Consider the following 27,333-nt stretch of genomic DNA (forward strand, 5'->3'; position numbering starts at 1 on the left):
GACCATTTACAAATCAATAATAGAAAATACTAAGGGAATAGGCAAGAATATGTATAGATATTTCAAAGAAAATACAAATGTTAATACACGTATGAAGAACTATTAACTAGTAAAAAGGGACATGCAAAGTAAAACAGCAAGATACAATTTTACAACTATAATATGGGCCAAAAAAAAAGCTATAACAATATGAACTATTTACAAATATATAAAGGTGAGAAATCTTATGCACTGTGATTACAGTATAAATAATAACAACAATTTTGGAAAGCAATTAGCTATTTTTAATGGTTTTGAAAAATAAGCAGACTCTATATACTCAAATATTTTACTGCTTATATATGATCTAGAGAACTCTTCACTTGTGTATAGAGAAAATAAAGGTATGATAGTATTCTTTCCTGCTTGCTCAGTATTCCATGGGCTCAATTGCTAGATTCTCAAATATCACAGAAGTTTTGATAGAATCAAGATTACTGCTATTTGTACCTGAATTTAAAACACCATAGGCCCAGACACATTGCCTGTCTGTGGTTTATGTATCTTTAAAATATATAATATATATATCTTTCAAAAATTTTAAGTTGCTGGCTTTGAACATTGTAAATTTACAGTGTCATTTTGAATGGAAATTAAGGCAACAAATTTCACTTATTTTAATGAAATAAACAATCTTTAAAATATTTGATCTTTAGAATGGAACATATCATCTTGTCAAATATTAGACTTGTAACCAATAGTGTTCATGCAGCGATTGCAGGAAATATGATGGAGATTATTCCTCTGTATAATTTAAGAGTGAATTTGACTGCGAGTAACAGAAACCTTGATTAATATTAGTTTAAGCAGATAGCCATTTTGCTACATGATGCTAAGGACTTATAGCCAGTTTATAAGAATACTACAGTGGGTGGACACTGTGGATGTTACAGTGGGGGAACTGAACAAAGCACAGTTTGCATAGGAGAGATAAGGGGAGAGTGAATGGTGTCAAACGCACACCTTTTTCTCTGCGCCCTCATTACTTTTACACTTAATACAAGGTAATTTATCTGCTTGACTCTTCTCCCTAGATATTTGCAAATTTGTTGAAACAGAAACTACATGTTAATTATTTTTATCAACCAGTATATATAACAGTGCCCTCCCATCAACAGAAGTTTAGTAAGTATTTTTAAATTAATGAATGCATTTATGTTAAAGAAATATGTCAAGTGGCTGTTCAACCAGGTGATGTCTAAATTTTCTTTCATCTCTAATATCTTAAATTCTAGTAAGATTATTTTATTTTTAAAATTATAAGTAGAAGGCTGATAAAAACATTATTTTCACTAATTTTGATTTTTTTGAATTTTAATCCAAAAGAAAAATAGCAGGTGTTTATAAACAATAAGTGAATTTTAGGGGATTTTTAAAGCATTGAATTTTCTAATCAGGCTATATCATTTAGATAATTACATATTTGGTACCATGTGTTCCTTGCAAACAACCTAAAGTTGCTTATCATTTGTATTCCTTGGTACAATAGAAACTACCCAAAAAAGTTGCTTATCATTTTATTCCTTAGTACAATAGAAACTAGTAGCTTATGAATAGAGCACTTATCCTTTCTTTATTAAGAAAACAGTCTATTAATATTACTGCAAGCTATTTTTTCATAAGGGATCTCTTTTTATTAACATAGCATACATCAGACATAATAAGTAAAGGAAGGGCAGAGATCAGATAAATGGAGAAAAAAGTATGTAATTATTATAAAATGGTTATTCAAAAAAATTATAGTAAAAAAAAATACAGAAGCTATAGCAAAGAGTGGGGAAAAATGAAATCACTAATGGGTCTTTTCTAAGATTAAGTTCCCTGAAAAAACCACTGTTAATTTATGACTCTACTTTCTAAAACCAGGACACCTTTGGATAATTTTAAAAATATTACATTAATAATAAGAAACTTGTTGGACTTCCCCTGTGGCTCACAACAATAATAAGAAACTTGTTTCATTCAGGTAAGTTATTCCTTTGAATTATTTGATTTTTTTTTTAGTTGTGCAACTTTCTGTCCATTGTAGATTAAATATGAGATTGTGATATTTTTCTATTAAAACCAATTTTCTTGGAACAACAACAAAAAAGGTTTTTTACATTTCTCAATGAGTTTTCTTGGAACAACAACAAAAAAAAGGTTTTTTACATTTCTCAATGAGGGTCTATCAAATGTAGACCCCATTCTTTCTGGGAAAAACAAAAAAAAAGAAAAAAGAAAAAAAATCCGAACACAGAAAAATGGTAAGGAATGTATTGACACTTGTTTTTCAGGACTTAAGAGCTCTATAATATCTGAAACTTTTGTTTATTAAACTATTTATAGTCTTCCCTTCCTTTAATACTATCACGGTCAACTTCATCACACATGATATTTTTTTTTACAAAGACTAATATCATACGGCATCCTAAAAATGTAGGGTAGATCCCCAAGGTGGGCTTTATTTCCCACAATATTTCTATAATTCCCCCAAAAGCACTTCAATTTTTTTTTAAAAAATTAACGTGTTTGACGTTTTCTTGTGTAATATATGAATGAAATAGTCTATAAAACTTTACTTTCTAATTACTAACAGTGAGGTTACTATGGAAATGATACTTCAAGATAATCATCTAGTTTTCTAATCACCAAGTAATTTTCAAAGAGTGACTTCTAAACCAGTAGCATAGACCTGAAAAATTGTTTGAAATGCAAATTTTTGCCTTGCCTCTCCCAAACCAACTGACTTAGAACCTCTGGGATTCCAAGGGGGCCCAGTATCCTGTGATTTAATAAGCCCTCCAGATGATTCTGATGCAAGCTAAAATTTGAAAAGCACTGCCTCTATTGCTGCATGTGTAGAAATTTTGGATACTTTTCTGATATTGATAACATTACATAGGGAAATAACATGGTTTTGTCATATAGAATTACTTATTTTTATCTTGTTAGGATCAATTATCTTAACCACAGTGGACTTAGTGTGCTCTCTTGTAAGTCTGAAGTGAACTAAAGTAGGAACTTCAACATCAGATGATAAAGGAGACATATTTTTTAAAAAACTGCTGTGATAATAAATCCCAGAGAAGGAGATGGTTTGATAGGTGGTAAATATATGACTTTTTACTAAGAGGTATCAGGTTAAGAGTCTTGAATAATATGAGACTATTTTATCATGAATTTTTAATCTTATTATTTAGTGCCTACCCTTTTCTGCCTAACTTGCCACTGAATGTAGCAGAGTAAAACACTGCATAGGAGCCCATGTTAATAATGGCTAATGCCTTCTAATGATTGATGCACTTAAAAAAAAACGAAAACAAAACTATAATCTCCCTGGAAATACTGCTTCACAGAGGATTTTAGGTATATTGATATTTTGTTTTGTAGTATGCAACTGCTTTCTTTCTGAAGAATAAAACGATTTAAACAAGTATTTGTTAAATTACCGGTAATTAAAAAAGTCTAAACTGATGTGAGACTTGCACCCCCCTACCCCCCCACATGCACTCATGAGCATCTTCCAGGGGCCAAGGATGGAATCTGCACAGCAATTGTGACCTGCACCACAGCTGTGGCAACACTGGATCTTTAACCTGCTGAGCAGTAAAGGAACTTCCTTTTTTGCTGTTTTTTGTGTTTTTTGTTTTTTTTTTTTAAGTCTTGCTATCTCACTATTTTTAAATTGTTTTGGCCTAATGTTTTCGCAGTTAACTGAATCCTTTTATAAACTACTTGAGAATTCTAGAATTTACTACATATGTATTTTATATGGGAACTCCCTAGAATTTACTACCTTTAAATATTAGGGTTTCTGGAGTCCCGTCATGGTTTAGCGGAAACAAATCTGACTAGAATCCATAAGGACACAGATTCAATCCCTGGTCTTGCTCAGTGGGTTAAAGATCCTGCGTTGCCATGAGCTGTGGTATAGGTTACACACAGATCCCACATTGCTGTGGCTGTGGTGTAGGCCAGCGGCTATAACTCTAATTGGACCTCTAGCCTGGGAACCTCCATATGCCATGCGTATGACCCTAAAACACAAAAATATTAGGGTTTCTAATACATTTTTAAAGGTTTTGTATGCTATTCTCTAATTCCTAATAAGAGGGATGATTATTGCAGCCTATTGTACTGTTGTCACAATAATGGCAATTCCACCCAACAGGACTCCTTTTAATAAGATAAATAACGTAGTTAATAAGTTTCTCCATGATTAAGTAAACAAATATGATTAATTTTAAGTAATAAAAAGCAAACATTTGATGACTACATTAAGAATATGGAATCCAATTAAATCTCAGAATTAAGTAATGATGAAAGCCTAAACTATGACAGTAGAGTACAAAACAGGGTTTCAAACACTCTTAAGACTACTAAAAAATAGCCCATGGAATGTGTTTTCCATCGATTCATTATAGTATCTTTAAATGTTTAACAGGTGGAATGGAAGGGTGAAATAGGAAAAGTAGAGAAGAATAGAGATGAGATGAGAAGAAGAGGGATATTTTATAGCAGAATTAAATCTATAATTAGGATACTTGAATTTAAGTATCAAATGGAAAATCTAAATTATATAAATAAATCCATTCATTTATCAAGAAAAGTATCCCAGGCTACAGTAAAAGAGTGTCTTAATAAATATGCCCAAGTCCTGTGGGTTGTCTATATCCTGCAAGGTTTGAAAGAGGAAATTAAGGCCTTACAATACAATCATTGTCAGAATCAGAATGTCCTTTGTAGTGAGTGATTTTACATCAGATGTTCTAAATTTATCTAGGATTAGCAATGACATTAACTGCTAATTCCAACTGAAAAGTATAATTTCACTAAAGGAAAAGGAAAAACTTAAAAGGACAAATATTCTCAGGACAAGTTAGTAACTCTTTTACGATAAATGCATTAATAAAATGTTGTTACAGTTATCCAAAGACTCTTCAAAAGATCATTTGTTTAGGTTCTTAATTTAAAAATAGCCTTTTTGCTATTATGAACTTAAAAAAAAATCTGTTTCAAACTTCAGAAAAATGCATATTTTAAATAGCAAAAGCAAGAAGTGCATCATGATCCTACAATCTAGAACAATCTTTCATACTAAAAAACACCCCAACTATCACTTGTTGAACAGAAATAACAAAAAATTAAAAACAATTCATTTTAAAGCGCATTTATATCAATAAAATATCACTAAAGTATATGAATATGTTTCCTTAAATGAACAATCCAAAGAGTTCAAAAATGTCAGAAATAGAGATCCCAACCTGCTAGTACCAAATAAAGCTGCTAGGATGTGTGTGTGTGTGTGTGTGTGTGTGTGTGTGTGTGTGTGTGTGTGAGAGAGAAAATCTTGAAATCTTTTTAAAGGCATCTTCTTCATGAGTTAACCAACATTTATTCCTTGGCAAGAACTATCCTTAGCCCCCAGGGTTTTGTAAGTGTAAATACAAATCGAAAAAAAAAAAAAAATTCTCTGGAACAAAAGGGAAAAGAGTATACTTTCTCTGCTCCTTTTCTTTCAGAGCATTACATTTTTAAAAAATTATAGTTGTAAATTCTTTCTCTGTCCCTTGGAGATATGTGAAGTCTTTTTGAAACCTAAACAAGTATCTTGTCAGCTTTACAAACCAGAAATGTCTTTCTCAAGGACCTGGGAGCTATCTCTTTGAAATGTAATCATTCTCTTTCTCTCAGTGTCTATGGGGGTGTAGGAGAGTAACTTCAGTGAGCATTTTGCTCCAGAATTCCCATCTACCACAAAGGTGTGTTTCTTTCTTTTTCTTTCTCTCTTCCTTCCATCTTTCCTTCCTTCTTTCCTTTCTTTTGATAAAACTAATTAACACAAATGGTCATCTCACCTCCAAATGAATTTAGGATGAACTATATGAGAAATGGTGTTGTCAGTTTCCCTTACTTAAGTACTAGTGATTGTTTATCTTGAGAGCATGTATGCAATGCCTCCTGTCTACTTAGCTATATAAAACGATGAGAATTCTTCCTGTTTTAACAGATCTTGGCAGATTCCCTGTGATGTGCATAGCATTTGCTTTAAAGCTTAGTAATAAAACAGTTTTCTTTCTCTTCTACCTTTGTGGAACATTTTTTGGGTTGGGAGGAAATTGTGTTTTTAATTATATTTCCCTAACTGTGTGTACCAGAGAACATGACAAATATCTATTAATTGGTTGGAGATATTTTAATAATGCAAACGAAGTAAGTGGCTTATATTTAAAGAAATAATTTTCTCCTGCATGATTTTCTGTAATTATTAATTTTTATTTTCTCATTTAATATCAAATTCAATTCAATTTCAAGGCTGAAAAACAAAATAGCAGTGAATTGGAGAACTTGTGTTCAAGATAGATGATTAAAGAAAAAGGAAAAATTATGATGAAAACAAAAGTACCATTTAGATTGTGAAACAATGAGGATATGCCTAGAGGGTAATGGAAAAGTTGTTAAATAAGGCAGCAATGGTTCAGAACCATTAGGTACAACAGACTATTTGTAGTACTGGAATTTTTAAAACTTATTGTAGAAGAAAGGAACTCATAAATGTAAAATAAGGGCACAGGGGCCGAAAGATAATGGGATAGTAAAATAAATAGTGCAAGTAAAAATAGGATAAAATGACTAAATTGAGTAGGAGCCTTTCTGAGGGCGCTGAACTTGTGTTAAAAATGTGAATAAGTATAGATGCTTGCATAGCTGAGAAGAATTATATATGACATAGATTGTGTAATGCTAAGATTAAATCAACAAAAATTGACATTCTGCTTTTTATAAATTATTACACATTGTATGTATTTTCTTGTATTTATTTAATGTCGTGATTCGTGACACAGGGAAAGTTATGAAAATGTGAAATATAAAAAATATACCTCATTTTACCTCTTTTTTTTTTTTTTTGTCTTTTTGCTATTTCTTGGGCCGCTCCCGCGGCATATGGAGGTTCCCAGGCTAGGGGTCCAATCGGAGCTGTAGTCTCCCGCCTACGCCAGAGCCACAGCAATGCGGGATCCGAGCCGCGTCTGCAACCTGCACCACAGCTCACAGCAACGCCAGATCGTTAACCCACTGAGCAAGTGCAGGGACCGAACCCGCAACCTCATGGTTCCTAGTCGGATTCGTTAACCACTGCGCCACGACGGGAACTCCTCATTTTACCTCTTGAGTATCTATAGGTGAGGTACTACAGAAAATAAAAAGACAACATAATCTCTCTGCCTTCAAGTATAAAACTCTATGTAAGTTAAGTATTAGACATACATATGATAGGAAAAAAACTATTGTGAGCACTAGCCATCATAGTGAATTTTGGAAATTTTTAATGACGGCACAATTTTGACTTAACTTAGCAATACCTCCCAATAAGAAAAGCATAGTCGGTAACAAGAATGGTCGTTAAGCAAAAAAATTAAAAATAAATTCTAGCTTTGAGCAAATCTACTGTTTTGAAATCTTCAAGATGAGTCACTTTGGAAAAGTACAGTAAAGATTGTTAAACTTTGCTAATTAGATTATTGATAAACCAATTAATCATAACAAAATGTTTGCTTTGTTAAAGTATTTTATCTGTGATTTTTCCTTCTTTCAACAGTATCTGGTAAACTAATATTCAACTAGAAGATTAAACCATATATTAAAGAATCCTGATTCTGTTCTCTATAGAAAGGCACATGCAATATAGAATATGTATTCAAGGAGCATAATTTATTGCTGAATGGAATGATGGGGCAGCATTGCAGACAACCGATGATGAAAAGAAGGAATACATATTTTGTAAAATATATATAGGATATGTGCAGTTTTCTACTTTTCAAAGTCTATCCTTATATCCTTGTCTCCTAATGTAAAATGGGCCTTGTCCTGCTGTTACATTATATTACCTGCAATATTATATTGTATCCAATTAATACATTTCCATCTCCCTTCACTAGAAGATGTGTTCTTCTTGGGGGCAAAGACCATGCTGGCTTTATTTTGAATTAATTCACTAAATAATGAAGGAATAGTGATGAGTACTCTATCAGATTTTTGGAAATCAAATTGATGTTACAGCTATCGATTAGTATGTTATGGAATAAACAATTAATTTATGCCTGGTATCCCTGAAGCATTTAATTAATTATCCCCCATCCTCCCCCCTTACCTCTTCTACATGATCATGACTCTGTGATGAGAATGGCCAACAAGTGCTGCAAAACAGAATTGAAACTATTTACAAAGAGTATATAGATCACTATAATCACACTGTTCTTTCTAATAACCATAATCTTTACTCCATGGGACAGGATTCTTTTCAGCAAGAACAACTAAGATCAAGAACAACTAAGGAAGCTAAAAACTCAGCATTATATATATATTTTTTTCTTTTTTCCTAAGCATTCAGATTTTTGTGAAACATTGGTCTTTGTTTCAGAAAATCTTGAATCTGTTAGTCTCTGTAAGTAGAATATATATAAAATTCTAAAGCAATTTGTTCTACTTTTTCTTTTAGCTTACTTTATCATTTCCCTACCCAAATTTAACTATTTAGGGAAAGAGCTATGACCGACATTGTAAATTGCCAGAGAGTAATAAACTGAAATGTAAGTCATATGGACACATTTTTTAAACCAAGAACTCATGACTTTTCTGATGAAGCAAATTAAGACAGAAGCTTGTTTCTCAGCTCAAATAAGTGATTTCTTCCAAGTTTGTTGTACATATGGATCAGATTCTACCAGTTCATTGTCTTTGCTTGCAGAGAGGTATTACAGATTTATTCTGATGACCACACATTCTAAGAAGTTTGTTTCCTCATATGAAACAAGAATGAAAAAAGTAGGAATCTTTTTAGAAGTTTTAGGAATTCCTATATGAAAATTAGGTTGTCATCACTTTCTACCTGTTTGGGCTAAATAATTAACCTTCCTGGAGCTTAATTACTCAATCTAAACAAGGGATTGTTATATTATACTTTTTGGAATTGCAGGAAAATTTAAGTAATATTTATAAAACAGTAAGCACAGAAGAGACACAGTAGCTGCTCAATTAATGCTAGTTCTCCTGAATGATAAATGAAAATCTCTAGAGAGTATGTTCATATACTGTTTCATTTATAAATCACAAACCCAACCTATAAGTAATATATTACGGTGATACTGAATCATCCATGGAATTGTTTATTATGAAATCCTGTATCTTCAGAATGTTATAAAAATGGTTAAGTGGTTAATTATTATTTTGTAGGGGTTATATAAAAGAATAAAACAAATTATACAAACAGCATATAAAATACCATATTGTTCATATGCAAAAATGATTTTCATACATTTTCTGAGATTTTCCTAGAGAAGTTTTTTGAGTTATAATTTTAACAAGAATGACTATAAAAGAAACTCATTTTTTTAAACCCATGTTGAATTAAAACTAGTCCATTTTCCTATCCAGCTCAATATTATGCCGCATCTTTTATCTCCATGATATCATTTAACTGAAAATATAAAATTATATTTCCTACATCTGCAAAAATATCATGGATATAATTTCAATCCACGTATTTTATGCCCATCTTGCTTGAGCGCTCTATCTCACCAAGTCAAAGAGGGATGAAAACGATCAAGTCATTTTCCATGAGACTGACAGTGCCTGTAGCTACTCTACAATCACTTTCTTGAGGAAAGGTAACAAAGGTTTAGTGGTATACTAATTTGTCAGTTACATAATTTGTCATTAATTTCCACTATGAAATTAATATCTCAATATGTGAAATTAAAGACTCTCCCTTTTATAAATATAATTCTCCCCTTTAAAGTATTTTAATCCAAAAGTTCTAAACCAGTTATTTTGTAAATCATTAAATCACTGTACTGCCATATGCCACTCCCCAAACTGGCTAAACATCCTGACAGTCTCATAGCCGTCTTTGCATTGGGTATAAACTAACTTTTAAGCATTGGCCAGTTTTTATGGATATGGAACAGAAAGAACCCTTCATACTTATCTAAATTTATACATCTATGGCATTTAGCTAAGATTTTTGTCAGGGTAAAGAAATAATCCTATGTCGATGAAGTCTGAGTCTTCTTCTTCCTTCTTTATATCAAAATGAGTATTTAAAAATATTTTTTCTCTTGTATCAATTTCCTCATGTTGTCCTTGTATTTCTTATAACAGTCACCTATTTTAAAATGAGTACTCAGTGTACTTTTGACATAATTGAGCACCAATCTGATGGGAAGCATTTGGTGTGCTGGTTAATTAAATAATCACATGGAGTTGTTTTTAAATTAATGAAAACAAAGTCCGGAAATTCAGATTTGAGTCCTCTATGTTCCCTTCCACCTCTTTTTTGTACTTCTTTCCCTTTATTTATAGAGCCATTCAGTGGCCATTATTATAAATGTTTAAAAAATATTTAATTTTGCTGAATTAGTCAAGTTTTTTCTTTATTTTCGCCTTTTTGAAAACATGAATTTAGATGTTCTGGGAAAACTAAAAAAAAAGTGACAAACAATATGTTCTCTTTTTTCTTTTTTAATCTTAAATAAAAGTGACACACAATGGCTCACAATTATTAATACTGGATGGTGATTATTATTTTTTACCTTTCTCTGTTTTCTAAACTTGAAAAATATTACTTACAGTTCTTACCTTGAATTTTAGGACAATTGATGCTGTTCTTTAGTTTTAACAAGGGGGTTAAGGTATATTCAAGACCAGCACATATGACACACTTGTTTCCTTTGATTTTGCAGAGATTGGTTTCTTTTAATAACACTTCAGATAAGTAATTTTTAGTATGTTTATAAGGAGCAAACTAAGAGTTTGTACATGACTTGCTATGACATAAATAATGATTGACACAGCGGTACTGTCCTGAGGCACTGAAATCTTCACACTCCAATTTAAAAATTATATTTTAAAGAAATTCCGAAATAGCCCATTTATGTAATTGTATATGATAAAATAGATATATTTAAAAGAGCCTAACTTGCTGTCAATTACCCAGAACATAACACTGGACTGCTGTAGTTTTGGCTTTGTGAACTTACCCAAGAATTCTAATAGCTTTACCTGGCATCAGTTTTTTGCTTTGTTTTGCTTTCCAGATACAAAACAACTGGGAAGCACTTGTTTTTTAGCTTACTTTCAAAATGATCATTCTGTGTTTCCATAATTCTTACTCTTTAAAATTATAATTAAATAAATCAGGTTTACCTGTGGTAATAATGACGACAGATTTAGGCAATTTCTTTAGCTTGAGGTTGCCTAAATACTTTATGATTTTCAGATTTTCAAGGTGTTTTATCATCTAGTCAAATTACATTTCTGGGCTGACAGTTTTGTTTTTTGTTTTTTTTTAACTTCTTTTTTTTTCACATAGAGATATGAATTTCAGGAGTTGAAGAAAATGGTCAGAGTTTTACTTTCTTTTAAGTCTCCATACATTAAATTCTCAAATGACTCATAGATATCCCAAGGTCCTATGAATTAAATTCAAAGTTATATTTTAAGTACCTATGAATTAAAAGCTCAAACAATTCAAAGATATCAAGACATCCTCAGACCAAAGTTGACATTGTTTGCAGCCATTGAAGACAAGTGACAGAGGTTTGTTATTAGGACATTGGTGAATATCCACAGGAAATTTCTGGGCCATATAGCTCTTACAAAGAGAAAGGAATGTTCCAATCACTTTTTTCCCCCTAATCTTTCCTAGTTTCTTACATGTGTGGTAGAATGCATAATGTCCATTCATAATGTAATTATGTTAGATCTCTGACCATGGCAAAGACTAATTAGGGCAAGTCTAAAGATTTCTTTAACTAGAGTAAGAAGTCATATAATTAAATCAGAATTGGAATAAGTTATCCAGTCTTAGTGCAAAGAATTAAGATATTTTTATATTGTTTAAATTAAGATTTTATACATCATAGATTTTATCTACCTTAAGTGAAAATATATTAAAGTATTATTTTTTCTCTTTTGAAAGAAAAATCTGTAAATGTCTGTCATCAATAGGATTTCTGGCTTCGTTTCTAGGTAGTCCTGAATATTCCCTATCACGTGTTATCAAAAATAAAATATAAAAAAATGTATTGTTCGTTCTAAAGTTTAATTGTGCTATGGCAAAGCTTCTTATATTCACAGAACACTGAGGCTAACATGCAAAAGCAACTGCTGAAAGTATGAAAAATATGAAGAAGTTTTAAAAACCATGGGAGGTAACAAGTAGTAAAAATGACACTGAAAAAGAAGGAAAAGAGAAAAAGGAAAGAAATTTTAAGAAATGCAAAGAAATAAAAATAACAAGAAGAAATATAATTGCTGGCAAGAACAAAATGTAGAAGTCTAGATTCAAGTAATAATAGATCTTCAAGGATATAAGCTGAAATGCACATGAATGCACATGACACATTAATGAAACAAAAAATAATTAAAAATTATTCTTTGCTAATCAAAGTGAAATAAAAATCAAGTCACTATCAAATCAAAGTGAAAAAAATTAAAGAAAATGCTGATTTCAGAAAAAAAAATCTTATCCAAAGATCAAAATACCCGACACACTTGATAAAAATAAACTTATAAAAACTGGATTTTTAAGTTTTTTAATTAAAAAATATTCTCTAAATTTCTGACATAAACAAATGCAGCCTAATTATAGGTTACTAATTGTTTTTCTATCATGGTATGATAAATGGTTTTGGAGCCTTTTGCATGGCTGTCAAACTGGAAGAGGAAACAGTGATTCAGGATTCACCAGTAGGTATAGTTTGTTAGACTAAGGAAAAAGACTTTTTCCTCTAATTTCCAGTGAATATTCCACTGAAAATTTATAATCCTGTCCTACTACATGGAACCAGTTATTAAGATCTCAGTACCAGAAAGAAAAGGAAGAGGAAAGTTTTTGCATAGATGAAAGGAATTTGGTCAGATTGTTAGAAACCAGAAAAATGGTGGGAATGGAAAAAGATACCAATGCCTGTTCAATTAGCAGAATTCTTTAGCAATCTTATGTCTCAGAGATCCAGGAATATTCAAACAATGCAATTCAAGTTTCACGTTTAGGTACCAAAAAGTATTAACCAGATAGTTTTGTTCGTATTCCTGAATGATATCCAGTAATAAAAGTTTCCAAATAAATATTTAATATTTTTAAAATATTTAATTAAAATTTTCCACATTTTAAAAAAATTCATTGCATATGTTTCATGTTGTAGGCATGAAAACCATAACACTTTGGGACAGAAACATGTAGTTCCTTAAGAAACACGAGGCCTTTGGTGGGACTGAGTTCGTAGGCATGTATTAAGATTGTTTTTCTTCTAACTTGAAATTGTCATAACATTAGAGAAAGATAGCAATATGACTAACAGGCAAATAGGAATGCAGTTTATAAGATTATAAAGGGCAGTGACTGTCCTAATTTTGTACTAGAAATTAAGAGAAGGAAGATCTCTTTGTAAAGACTACTTTCCAGGTACCTTAAATTATTAGATACAATTAAACACGTGACATATTTGTGAGGAACGACAGTTGAAGGTGTTTTTCTTTTAGTTTTTCTATATGTTAATCATCCTAAAATCTTGTTATCAGCATATAGTGAAAGAAAAGTGACATAATGGCTGGTACAAAGATTCGATTTCCCTGGGAAAAAAGTACAAGTCCAGCAATCTAATTAATTAAACTCACGAGCTGGAAAGTGAGTTCACTGGTACCAAGTATAGTCTAAATGTCAGGTTTTAATCTCTGGTGCTCAGGTTTAAGAAGGCTTGGGAAGAAACTTTTCAAATCTCATACTAGCAATCAAGGAACTTAAACCACAGAGAAAGAGAAAAAAAAAGCCAATAAAATTTGGGGAAGAAATGGGAAAAGTTGTAGTAGTTTTGGCTCTCTGCAATCAATCCGAAGGATTTAGATGGAGGCTAAACCTGTTAATCCGCTGTAGACTCAAGATTTCTGAGAAAATTTTTTGTGATACATAGAAGTTCAGAGGTAGATGTGTGACATCTTTTAAACTGGGAAACATGGAATTCCTTTCGTGGTTCAGTGGTTAATGAACTTGACAAGCATCCATGTAGACATTGAGTTCAATCCCTGGCCTCAATCCTTGATCAGTGGGTTAAGGATCCAGCATTGCCGTAGGCTGTGGTGTAGGTTGCAGATGTGGCTCGGATCCTGCACTGCTGTGGCTGTTGTGAAAGCTGGCAGCTACAGCTCAGATTTGACCCCTGGCCTGGGAACCTCCATATGCCCATATGCCAGCCTTAAAATGGTGCAGCCCTAAAATGACAAAAAGACAAAAAAAAAAAAATGGGGAATGAAAATGCAAGGGTAAATTCCCTGAAAATTTACTTAAATGTTCATAATTAACAGTACCTGATAAGTTTCCTTCCAACCGTTTAAGCCTTTAAGCCTTAGAGCAAGTGTAATCTTAAATTGGTATCATTTCTAGTAAATAAACCTAATTTGTGGGCTGAAGATCATGTAGAGCTTCTTACAGTTTATTCTTGATTAAAAAACAAAACAAAACAAACAAACAAAAAAACACCTTGGATCTGTTGATAATAAGCTTGCATTAATCCTTTATAAAATTTGTCCATATCAGTGAACTAAAAAAGAAAGAGTCAGTGTTAAGTGTGAGATTGCAAGATGCATAGGCATATAGGAAGAAGCTTATGTGAGTATAGTCTGTGAGTTTCTGTTGGATGAAGTCAATGGCTATGAGAGCAGAGAGCAAACCTTTGGCCACAGCCAATGAAGTTCTTCTGATAGTTTTGCAGGTTGAAATTTTACTGTGTAATTTATTTATTTGATTTGCTCTGGGAAATGTGAAAATGAAGATTCTAAGCAACAGGTTGAACCTAAGTATCTTTTCCAAAAAATTTTATTATGGTTGATTTACATTGTTCTGTCAATTTCTGTTGTACAACAAAGTGACCCAGTCATATGTCTATACACATTCTCTTTCTGGTATCTTTCATCACTTTCCATCACAAGTAATTAGACATAATTCTCTGTGCTATACAGCAGGACCTCATTGTCTATCCATTCTAAATATGACAATTTTCATCTGTTAACCCCAAACTCCCAGTCCAGCCTACTCCCTCCCCCTCCCCCTTGGCCACCACAACTCTGCTCTCCACGTCTGTGAGACCATTTCTTTTCTGTATTTAAGTTCATCAGTGCCATATTTTAGATTCCACATATAAGTGATATCAAATGGTATCTGTCTTTCTCTTTCTGACTTACTTCACTTAGCAAGAGACTCCTTAGTTCCAACCACGTTCCTGCAAATGACATTATATTGTTCTTTTTTATGTCCAAGTAGTTTTCCATTGTTTATATGTACCACATCTTAATCCATTCACCTGTTGATGAACATGTGGGTTGTTTACATGTCTTGGGCACTGTGAATAATGCTGCTGTGAACATAGGAGTGCATGTATGTTTTTGAATGAAAGTTTTGTCTGCATACATGCCCAGGAGTGGTATTGCTAGATCATATGGTAGTTCTATATTTAGTTTTCTGAGGAACCTCCATACTGTTTTTCATATTGGTTATACCAATTTACATTCCCACCAACAGTGTAGAGTTCTCTTTTCTCTACACCTTCTCCAGCATTGTTGTTTTTGGACTTTACTAATGGTAGCCATTCTGATGGGTGTGAGGTGGTACCTCATTGTATTTTGATTTGAGTTTTTTCTGATGATTACTGATGTTGAGCATTTCTTCATGTGCCTTTTGGCCATCCTTAGGTCTTCTTTGGAGAAATGTCTGTTCAGGTCTTCTGCCCATTTTCAATTGGGTTGTTTGTTTTTTTGATGTTGAATGAGTTGTTTGTATATTTTGGAGATTAAGCCCTTGTCCTTTGCCTGGTTTGAAACTGTTTTTTCCCATTCTGTAGGCTTTTTCATTATTTTTGTGGTTTCCTTTGCTGTGCAAAAGTTTGTAGTTTGATTAAGTCCCAATGGTTTATTTTTGTTTTTATTTCTAGTTCCTTGGGAGACTGACCTAAGAAACATTTGTATGGTTGATATCATAGAATGTTTTGCCTATGTTTTCTTCTACAAGTTTTATGCTATCTTGTTTTATGTTTAAGTCTGTAAGCCATAATGAGTTTATTTTTGTGCATGGTGTGAGGATGTATTCTAGTGTCATTGACTTACATGCAGCTGTCCAGTTTTGCCAGCATCACTTGCTGAAGAGACTTTTTCCCATTTTATATTCTTGCCTCCTTTGTCGAAGATTAATTGACCATAGATGTCTGGGTTTATTTCTGGGTTCCCTATTCTGTTCCGGGGTTTGTATGTCTGGTTTTGTATCAGTATCACACTGTCTCAATGACTGCAGCTTTGTAATATTGTCTGAAGTCTAGGAGAGTCTAAGTCTAGACTTCCTGCTTGGTTTCTTTCCCCTCAGTATTGCTTTGGCAATTCTTGGTCTTTTGTAGTTCCATATAAATTTTTGGACTATTCTTTCTAGTTCTGTGAAAAATGTCATGGGTAATTTGATAGGGACTGCATTAAATGTGTAGATTGCTTTGGGTGGTATGGCCACGTTAATGATATTAATTTTTCCAATCCAGGAGCATGGATTATCTTTCCATCTCTTTGAATCCTCTTTAATTTCCTTGATTAATATTTTAGAGTATTCAGCATGTAAGTGTTCCACCTCCTTCGTAAGGTTTATTCCTAGATATTTAATTTTGGGGGCATGATTTTAAAAGTTATTTTAATTTTATATTCTGTTTCTAATCTTTCATTGTTAGTATACAGAAATGCAACTGATTTCTGAATGTTAATCCTGTATTCTTCTACTTTGCTGAATTTGTTGATCAGTTCAAGTAGTTTTTGTGTGGAGTCTTTAGGGTTTTCTATATATAGTATCAAGTCTGCATAGAGTGACAATTTACCTCTTCTTTTCCAATTTGGATACCTTTTTTTTTTTTTGTGGTGTGATTGCTATGAATAAGACTTCCAATACTATGTTGAATAAAAGTGATGATAGTGGGCATCCTTATCTTGTTGTAGATTTTAACAGGAAAGCTTTCAGCTTTTCTCCATTAAGTATTATATTGACTTTGGTTTGTCATAAATGGCTTTAATTATGTTAAGATATATTCCCTCTATACTTTGATTTTTTATCATGATTGGATGCTGGATTTTATCAAATGCTTTTTCTGCATTTGCTGAAATGATCATGTTTTTGCTTTTCTTTGTTGATATGGTGTATAATGTTGATTGATTTGCATATGTTGTATCATCCTTGTGAACTTGTGATGAAATCCTCTTGGTAATGGTGTATGATCTTTTTCATGTGTTATTGGATTCGGTTGCCTAAAATTTTGTTGAAAAATTTAGTGCCTTATATTCATCAAATATATTGGCCTATAATTTTCTTTTTGGTAGTATCTTTGTCTGGTTTTGATGTTAGGGTGATGGTAGCTTCATAAAATATATTTGGGATTACTCCATCTTTAAACTTCTGGAAAAGTTTAAGAAAGATGGGTGTAAGTTCTTTGCATGTTTGGTAGAATTCTGGTCCTGGACTTTGGTTTGTAAGGATGTTTTTATTATATATTCAATTTCATTTCTAGTGATGGGTCTGTTTAAATGATCTCTTTCTTCTTGATTCAGTTTTGGTGGGCTGTATGTCTCTAGAAAGTTGTCCATTTCTTTTCAGTTGTCATATTTGTTGGAATATAACTGTTCACAGTACATCTTATTTTTTTTGTATTTCTGCATTATCTGTTGAGACTTTTCCTTTTTCATTTCTTATTTTGTTTATTTAGGTTCTCTCTTCTGCTTGGTGAGTTTGGCCAGAGGTTTGTCAATTTTGTTTATCCTTTGAAAGAACCAGCTCTTGGCTTTATTGATTTTTCTATTTTTTTGAATTTCTATTTTATTGATTTCCTCTCTGATCTTTATCATTTCCTTCCTTTTGCTAACTTTAGGTTTTGTTTGTTGTTTTTTTAGGTGGTAGGTTAAGTTGGTAGTTTGAGATTTTTCTTCTTTTTTTTTTTTGTCTTTTGTCCTTTTAGGGCTGTACCTGCAGCATATGGAGGTTCCCAGGCCAGAGGTTTAATCGGAGCTACAGCTGCCAGCCTACGCCACAGCCATTGCAACATGAGATCTGAGCCATGTCTGCAACCTACACTGCAGCTCACAACAATGCCAGATTCTTAACCCACTGAGCAAGGCCAGGGATCAAACCCACAACTTCATGGTTCCTAGGCAGATTTGTTTCTGCTGCACCACAGTGGGAACTCCGGTTTTTCTTCTTTTTTGAGGAAGGCCTGTATTGCTGTGAACTTCCCTCTAAGAACTGCTTTTGCAGCATCCCATAGATTTTGAATGTTTGTGTTTTCATTGACATTTGTCTCAAAGTATTTTTTAATTTCCCTTTTGGTTTCCCTGTTGACTCATTGATTTTTTTTAGTAGCATATGGTTTAGTTTCCATGTAGTCAGTTTTTTCTCATTTGTTTTCTTGTGGTTGATCTAGTTTCATGCCTTTGTGGTCAGAGAAGATGCTTGAAATAATTTCTGTACCCTTAAATTTGTGGAGGCTAGTTTTATGATCCAGTATGTGGTCAGTTTTGAGAATATTCCATGTGCACTTGAAAAGAATGTATGTTCTGATTTTTTTGTATGTAATGTCCTGAAAACATCAATGAAGTCTACCTGTTCTGTTGTGTCATTTAGGATCTCTGTTGCCTTATTGACTTCCTGTCTAGAGGATCTGTCCATTGATGTGAGTGGGGTGTTAAAATCTCCTGCCATTATTGTATTTTCATCAATTTCTCCTTTTTATGTCTGCTAGTGTTTGTTGTACGTATCTGGGTGGTCCTATAATAAGGGCATATATATTGACAATGTAATATCCTCTTCTTGAATTGATCCTCTTATCATTAAATAGTGTCCTTCTTTGTCCTTCTTTATGGCCTTTGTTTTAAAGTCTATTATTTTTGATATGAGTATTGAAACTCCTGTTTTTCTGTCATTGTCATTTCCATTCCCATGAAATGTCTTAATTACTCTTCTAATTTAATGAGACCCCTAATACTGGACAAAGAGGAGAGTTTTGCAAAATGGTAAATGCAAAACTAAACAGTACAGCTGCTTTATGGCAAGAAAAGGCTTTCATTAGCCATAAAGCATGCAGAATATAGTAAGAATGTATTTATAGTCATAAAGGCTTAATTAAATTAAGTCATTTGTAGATGTTCAAAGGAGCCTAAAGATGTTGGCTTATCTTCATGACTCACCATAATAGTTTTATCAGGATTAGAAACATCCTCTGAGATCTGGTTGAAGTTTCAAAGTAAGGTCTCTTTAAATGGATTTTAGTTTATTTTATACAATGGGTTAAATTTTTTAATGATTTCATCTCAGTGTTTTAAGACAGTCCATAGTGTATCTTAGTGTGTTCAGAGACCATCTGGGTGGAATAAACAATTTAATCTATTCAAGTGTGTGTGTGTGTGTGTGTGTGTGTGTGTGTGTGTGTGTGTATGGTAGTTTTTCTCTTCTGCTTGTTTCTTTTTCCAGAACTGAGTGCTTGGTTCTGCAGTTGTCCTGAGACCTGGGTAGAGCTCTCTACAGGATCAATTAACTGTTCAACTGCTGCCACTGTTCATAAAGAAGGATGACCTTTTCCTATAAGGGTAAGTGAAAAGTTGTAATGAACAATGATTTCTGCTATCCATTGTCCTGTTTAGTTAGTATCTTCAATGCTTGTATAAAATGTTCAAAAACACATAAAGTTTTATGTTTCTGGTGTAGTTAAAGGTAAGGGGTTTTAAAAGAAATGCTTAATGTTACTGGAGATGATCTCTAGTGATTCTTTTTTTTATTCCTCATATTTATCAGTCTATACTATGCATTTATTTATTAGTCAGCATTTTGTTGAATTCAAGTGACAGAAAGCTTTCTCAGAGTAGTTTAAGCAAAAAATTTTTTTGGTGATGGATGCTAGCAATGGTTACACAACAATGTGGATGTAATTGATGCCATAGAACTGTATACTTAAATAAGTGACTTTATGGGTCCCTGTAAACTGGAAAATGTAAAGGAGATTCAGGAAAGTTTATTTTTCTATTCCTTGGACATCCAGTGTGTAAATTCTCATCATTTATTTTTTAAATTTTATTTTTATTAGAATATAGTTGATTTGTCTGAAAAATATTTATTAAGAATGTAGATCTCATGAAAAATTATTTAGCTGTATTTATTTTTATTTCTATATGTTCAGTGACAAGCTCAGTAAAAGTTTAGTAGATTAGATATTCCTCCTCTTTAAGCCTTTCTGGCTACTACTCTATCAATGGTAAAGTCATTTCAGATCCTATAGATCTTTTTCCTGGGAACTAGATAAAATACAAATTCTTTTCACTTTATACTGCAGAGTGATTATTCAGCTCTCTCTAATTACTACACACAAGATCAACTCCAGATCAACTTTTACATGTTAAAATGTAGGACAATCTCTACTTTTTGGCATCACAAATAACCATACCTTGAGATTTTCTAAAGGATACTCTATAAAGCAATTTGACATAGTAAATGTGTTTTGTGTTAAACTGATACATAAATCATGAATCATCAGCTTTCAGATATGTGTAACATGGATTTTTAAACTTTGCTTAGCAAATCTAACCTAAACAAAATGTAATAATTTCAGGGAAGTAGAAGACTTCTAAATAGTTATTATTTTATCCTTGAATATAGATATAGATTTAACCACATTTGATGTGTTAGAAATTGGAGGCAAAAAATGTAAATGCATGTTTATATATCCCAAATTTTTATTTCAGTTGTAGTATACAAAGTATAACAATATAGCTCTTAGTATCATGCTAAAGAAAAATAATTACACATTTACAAAATCTTATCTTTAAGTAATCATTAATTCAGACCAGGAAGTACGCCTTTTACACAAATTAGGGCAAAATGTAAGTGCATTGTGATGGTTTAAAAGACTTAGGAAGATCAAGAGAACCAAGTTAGATCATATATTATAATAAATTTGGCTATCATTTTATATTTACAAAATTAACAGGGTATTGTGAAATGACTTGTTTTTATTATTTTATCAAATAAAACACAATCTCTAATTGTTTCACATCCCTCTCCATAACACTGGCTAATATACTTATCCTTGTCATTTTGAAGCACCACCTGGAAAATCCCCAACATCAAATCAATTCAACTAGTTAATAAGACAATAACCTGGTTACCATTTACTTCAGACAAAGAAAGAAAGGAAGGAAGGAAGGAAGGACAGGGGAAATAAGGAAGAAAGAAAGGGAAAAACAGCAATCAACTGCCTAGATTGATTCCTTTGCAAATACAAACTATCTAACCTTGACTAAGTCTGCAACGCAGATTAAAAATTCTTTTGCATACGTCATATCATCTCCCTTTCCTTTTCTTCCGCAAGGCAGTTTCATCTCCTCTACTTTTCTTAAGTCTCCAGTTCCACTAGGACCTTTAGTTAGAGTCTGGAGATGACTTCATCACTTACTTGTTTGCCACCAGAATGGTCAGAGGGCTCTCTTTTTAAACTCAACTCTTAAAGCTGAGCCATTACCTGCAATTTCACTCACTTTGTTCTTTTCCTCTCCTTTAAAGTGGAATAGAATTAGATTTCCCTACTCACAAAGTAATCTTTCCACCCAGTAACTAAAATGTATTACCTTCAGCCGCTAAGAGACCACACCATCTCTTACCCATCTATTTTCTCTATCTTCAACTTCTCTTGCCACTATATTCTTATATGCATTTAAAAGTGCTCATACCTCTGATATTTACCCATTTTCTTTGGTCTCATCTTCCTTTCCAGTGTTTTTCCTAGCCCTCTTCAATCTCCAAAATGTTGATTTCTTTTGTGTCCCTACTTCTTCACTTCTACTCATGCCAGGAATCATTGTTATCTGGCTTCAGCTCCTAAAACTACCATTGTGATATATCCTTATTTTTAAGAAATACAATGGACACTTTTAGTTTTTATCAAATTTCCGAAGCATTTTACACACTGTATCCTTTCTTCTTAAAATAATTTTGTGTCACCTCACATCTGGGATTCCCCTCTTTTAATCTCACTACCGTTTATCACATTTCTGCTTCATTTTCTCATCTCATCATGTTTAGAATTTTCACACATCTGTCAAGACTAAGTCCTCATCAGTTCTGATGATTCTCTCATCTGGATAGCCAAACACCACTTTAATGATCTTCAGACTCACGTGTCCAACTAACTAGCAAACATCACAGTTAACTCAAGACCAATACGGTTAAAACTAACAACAGTTTGTCTCTTGCTTCTCCTTGTGTATGTCTTGTCTTTTAGAATAGCATTATCATCTACCATACTGTCAAAGCCTAAAACCCAGAATCATCTTTGCATTCCTCTTTCCTGCCCTTTGCACAATCAGTTCCTGACTTCTTGTTGGTTCTACTTCCAAATTATATTTTTAAAACGTCCCCTTATCTTCATTTCCCTTGCCACATTTATAATTCAAATAAAAATATTTTTTCCTTCTAATGACTTAAAAGGTCTCTTAACTGGCATTTTTCTTTATTACCATGTGTCTATTTTCTCTATATTGGATGAGAGTAATTTTTCCAATACATTACATATGCCATGTTATTCCTTAGTTTAACAATCATAAATAGTTTTCTACTAGTATTAGAGGTAAGACCAAACTTTTTCTTATTTTCTACAGCTGCACCTACGGCACAGGAAGTTCCTAGGCTAGGGGTCAAATTTGAGCTGCCAGCCTATGCCACAGCCACAGCAACAGTGGATCTGAACTACATCTGTGCTATACGCCACAGCAACACCAGATCCTTAGCCCACTGGGCGAGGCCAGGGATTGAACCCTCATCCTCATGGACATGAACCCACGAGCCACAGTGGGAATTCCACAAACTCTTAATATGACTGATTTTGTGTGCAGCTTAGTTGATACATTATTAAGTGGAAATCACAAAACCCATGGAAAAGGTTGTTTCCAAAGAGCATCCTTAATAGAATTTACTGGAAAAATAAATCTCACAAGTTGGAATTCTTCAATTAAGCCAGTGGTAGGATCTGTTTTTTAGTTTTTTGGTTTGGGGTAGTTTTGGTTTTCAGGGTGTGTGTGTGTGTGTGTTTGTGTTGGAGGGGTTGTTTTGAATACATCAGAAAATTATTGCCCAAGCTTATGATTAACTCCAGATATAAAAAAGGAAAATGGAACTGAAGGCCAAAACCATAGCTATGTGTGCAGCAGTGAATCGTAGTGACCCTTAATGGCTGAGTAAGTAATAATTTGCTTACTCTGTAGACTAGAGTGATTAACTTAACCAGTAAATGATAATTAATGATGTAAAAATTTGAATAGAAATCTATTTAAAGCTGTTTGCTTTTTCTAAAAACAAAGGAATAAACCCAGCATACACTATAACTACAATTTTCCTGCTCTTACAGATTCCTAAATAGTGCTGCATTTAGAAAATAGAAAGCATCTTGTGGAAAATATAAATATTAAATTGCTTAAGGCTGTGGTCTCAAAATAAGAGCGCCAGTTTCTCCTGAGGAGTGAGAATGACCAAATTCGTTTGATACTTGAGGAGAGAAAAGAAGTCACTTGGGTTAAGAAGACTTTTGTGAAGAAAGTCTCATTCCCTATTGTAAGGAAGGGACACATGTGGCTGACCTCACTTGTAGATCTGAGGGAAGAATTTCCAAGAGATCTAATTCCTTTTTGTGTAGTTCAGTGTATACTGAGAAAGGAGGCATGCTGACTTGTCTCATTGTTAGTGTAGGAATGACATCAGATTGAAGAGAGATGGATTATTTGAATGGACAGGAAAGAAAGTGTAAGAACTAGTCCACTTCAGTTCCCAGTTCATGAGAGGTAAAAAAAGACCCATTCAAGCCTACAGCCCCCTAAATATTGAAAAACCCTTATGAAGAAAGACATCCATTATAGCATTTTTAATGATATAGGTCACATATATTTATTTATTAAGTTAGTAAAGTCAGTATCTTGTAGTTATTTTTCAATTTTTCTCTTAATCTGTCACCAAAGCTTGTCAGTTTTAACTTTAAACAGATTATAAACCTATTTCTTTCTTTTTCGCCACTTACATGCTAAGTCAAGTTTCTCCTTCCATTATGCATTCCAATCAATGCTCAACAAATTTTTCTTATTTTTTTAATTTTTTTATTTTTGGACATGTCAGTTGCACGCAGAAACTCCCAGGCGAGGGAGCAAACCCATACCACAGCAGTGACAATGCCCACCCTATAACCACTAGGTCGACAGGGAATTCCTCAGTGAGTTTTCCTTGAAAAATTGATTGAAAATTATGTAGGCATGCATTCATACAAAGCTTAGGTGAAGATGCTTCCATTTTATTTTATTTGAAAAATAATTTAAAAGGGGATGCCAATTTCTTAATGAATGTATTCAGCACTAGCTTAACTGTATAGTCTTTCCCTCTCAATAATTCTTCTCATTTATGGACATAGAAATTTTGCTAATCCTCTGTGGTTAATTTGAAGTAGTCTCTTCTCTAGGAATGTTTCTCGCCTTCTTATAAAGAAATGCTATTTCTCCCTCCCCTAAATCTCCATGTGTACGCTCCAGCTCTATCTCTCTGTGGAACCTAAAACATTTTTTCTTGACATTTGAGTTATTGTTCTGTACGTGTTTTTTCCCCCATCAGATTATAACCTCCTTGAAGACTTCTCCTTTTAAATATTAAAATGCAGAAGACTAATCTATTGTCATATTAGAATCACCTCCTCCACTAGTAAGTTAATATTGTTATAGCCTGACTTTTAACAAAACAATCATAATACACATACATACCAGATATACAACAGCATGTATCCTATCTGAATCCCCATATAGCCTTAATTTGTAAGAATTTTATATAAGTAAATGAAAGAATAAACAACAGAATGAAAAAATTAAAAACTCAATGAAGAGTAAACCATCTTTAGCTAGCTGAACTATAAAACTATAAAATAAAATAATTTACATTTTATGATGATACACTTAAAATTTTTATATATGTATATAGGAAATGAAAGATTAAGCTTCATATACTAATATTGATAATAATTTATTACATATGCATGCTGTAATTGTTTTGTTGAAAGAAGCCACATTATAGTCACATTAACTCACTTCAGGGTGTTTAATGTAACAATACCATTTCCTGCTGTGTCTTATTACTTAAATAGAGTTGCAGTTTAGTTTTCCTGCTGACTATTCAATTGTATTTTCTAGCCAAAGACAGATAGTAACTTACATCAAATTATTCTTGTTTATCCAAGGAGAACATTGATCAAAACCATATGATTTGAAACCAGCTACCCCTTTTTCCCTAATCACACTGCATTTGAACAAGAGCAAAGATATCTGGCATTTTCAAATATTGGCTCAGTTCAATTTAGCACACATTGGACATCTCTGATTTGTTGTACTATGTTTGCTATTATGTGAGATTTTGAGTATGCAGTCCAGTTGGGCAGCATGATACTCACCTACCACTTTGCATATTAGATAAAAAAATCACATTCATTATTGCATCTAATTATCATGAGAAAAAATTATGTAGTGAGAAAAATGACTAGTTAAGTAGGGAAGACAAATAGTATTAATCACTGTTTATAGTTTTAGTCACTGAATTCCAGAGACTCAGAACTCCGACAGTGGTGTCACAACAATTAAGACTGCATTTTGCACTGTAGAATATTATGCTCCAAAATTACAACCTTTGCCCAATCTCCTGGTCATTTCTCTATCCAAATCAACTTATGCATGTGAATAAAGTGGCCAACATCCTACCCTAACCTCATAATTTCATGACTATAACTTTTTCGGGGGGAGGGGAGCCGCACCAACAGCATATGGAGGTTCCCAGGCTAGGAGTCTAATTGGAGCTACAGCTGCCGGCCTACGCCACAGTCACAGCAATGCCAGATCTGAACTGCATCTGAGACCTACACCACAGCTCATGGCAACGCTAGATCCGTAATCCACTGAGCAAGTCCAGGGATCGAACCTGCAACCTTGTGTTTCTGAGTTGGATTCCTTTCCCCTGAGCCACGATGGGAACTCCTCATGACTATAACTTAATGTCATGCACCTAACCTTGTTATCACTCTGAATGCAGAATCCATGACAGTCAAATGTTCAGTACTATACGCATATACAGTTTCTTGCCTTGGTAGGTCTCTTATGCCATTAGTCCTATTCTGCTGATCCAGCCCTTAACACTTTATATTCTCTCCATCTTTCAGCCCTCTCTTAGCTTCTCTTATTTCCTTACAAGATTCATTTGAATGATTCATACAATGATTCATTTGAATCTCTCTGACCAAAAGCACAAATCCATTTTCCCTCTTGCAGTGCTGCCACCCTGCAACACCCTTCTCCAAAGCACCATCAGATTGGCTCAGCATGTGGGGAACCATATGAGTCAATCCCACTTCAGATCCAAATTCTTGGTCCTCATTTGGCTTTCACTGTTGCCATGCATGTGTCATCATAAACCTAGGGACAGCTCTCTCGCTCCCTTCAGTGTTGTTTTAAACTTGTCCTTATTCCTAGGTGTCCTCTTCTGCACCTTCTTCCCCTTTGGGAGGTGGCTTAGTGATTTCATTTCCCAGAGAAAGGGGAGGCTAGGTGGCACTTGAGCTCTTCCTTAATTCCACAGCCCCATGTCTGCAGGTTTATTTATTTATTTATTTTTAATTTTTTTATATAATTTTTTTTTATTTTCCCACTGTACAGCAAGGGGGTCAGGTTATCCTTACATGTATACATTACAATTACATTTTTTCCCCCACCCTTTGTTCTGTTGCAACATGAGTATCTAGACATAGTTCTCAATGCTATTCAGCAGGATCTCCTTGTAAATCTATTCTAAGTTGTGTCTGATAAGCCCAAGCTCCCGATCCCTCCCACTCCCTCCCCCTCCCATCAGGCAGCCACAAGTCTCTTCTCCAAGTCCATGATTTTCTTTTCTGAGGTGATGTTCATTTGTGCTGGATATTAGATTCCAGTTCTAAGTGATATCATATGGTATTTGTCTTTGTCTTTCTGGCTCATTTCACTCAGGATGAGAGTCTCTAGCTCCATCCATGTTGCTGCAAATGGCATTATGTCATTCTTTTTTATGGCTGAGTAGTATTCCATTGTGTATATATACCACTTCTTCCGAATCCAATCATCTGTCGATAGACATTTGGGTTGTTTCCATGTCCTGGCTATTGTGAATAGTGCTGCAATGAACATGCGGGTGCATGTGTCTCTCTTCAG

Source organism: Sus scrofa, chromosome 13 (genome assembly GCF_000003025.6).
Source record: "Sus scrofa isolate TJ Tabasco breed Duroc chromosome 13, Sscrofa11.1, whole genome shotgun sequence".
Taxonomy (NCBI): domain Eukaryota; kingdom Metazoa; phylum Chordata; class Mammalia; order Artiodactyla; family Suidae; genus Sus; species Sus scrofa.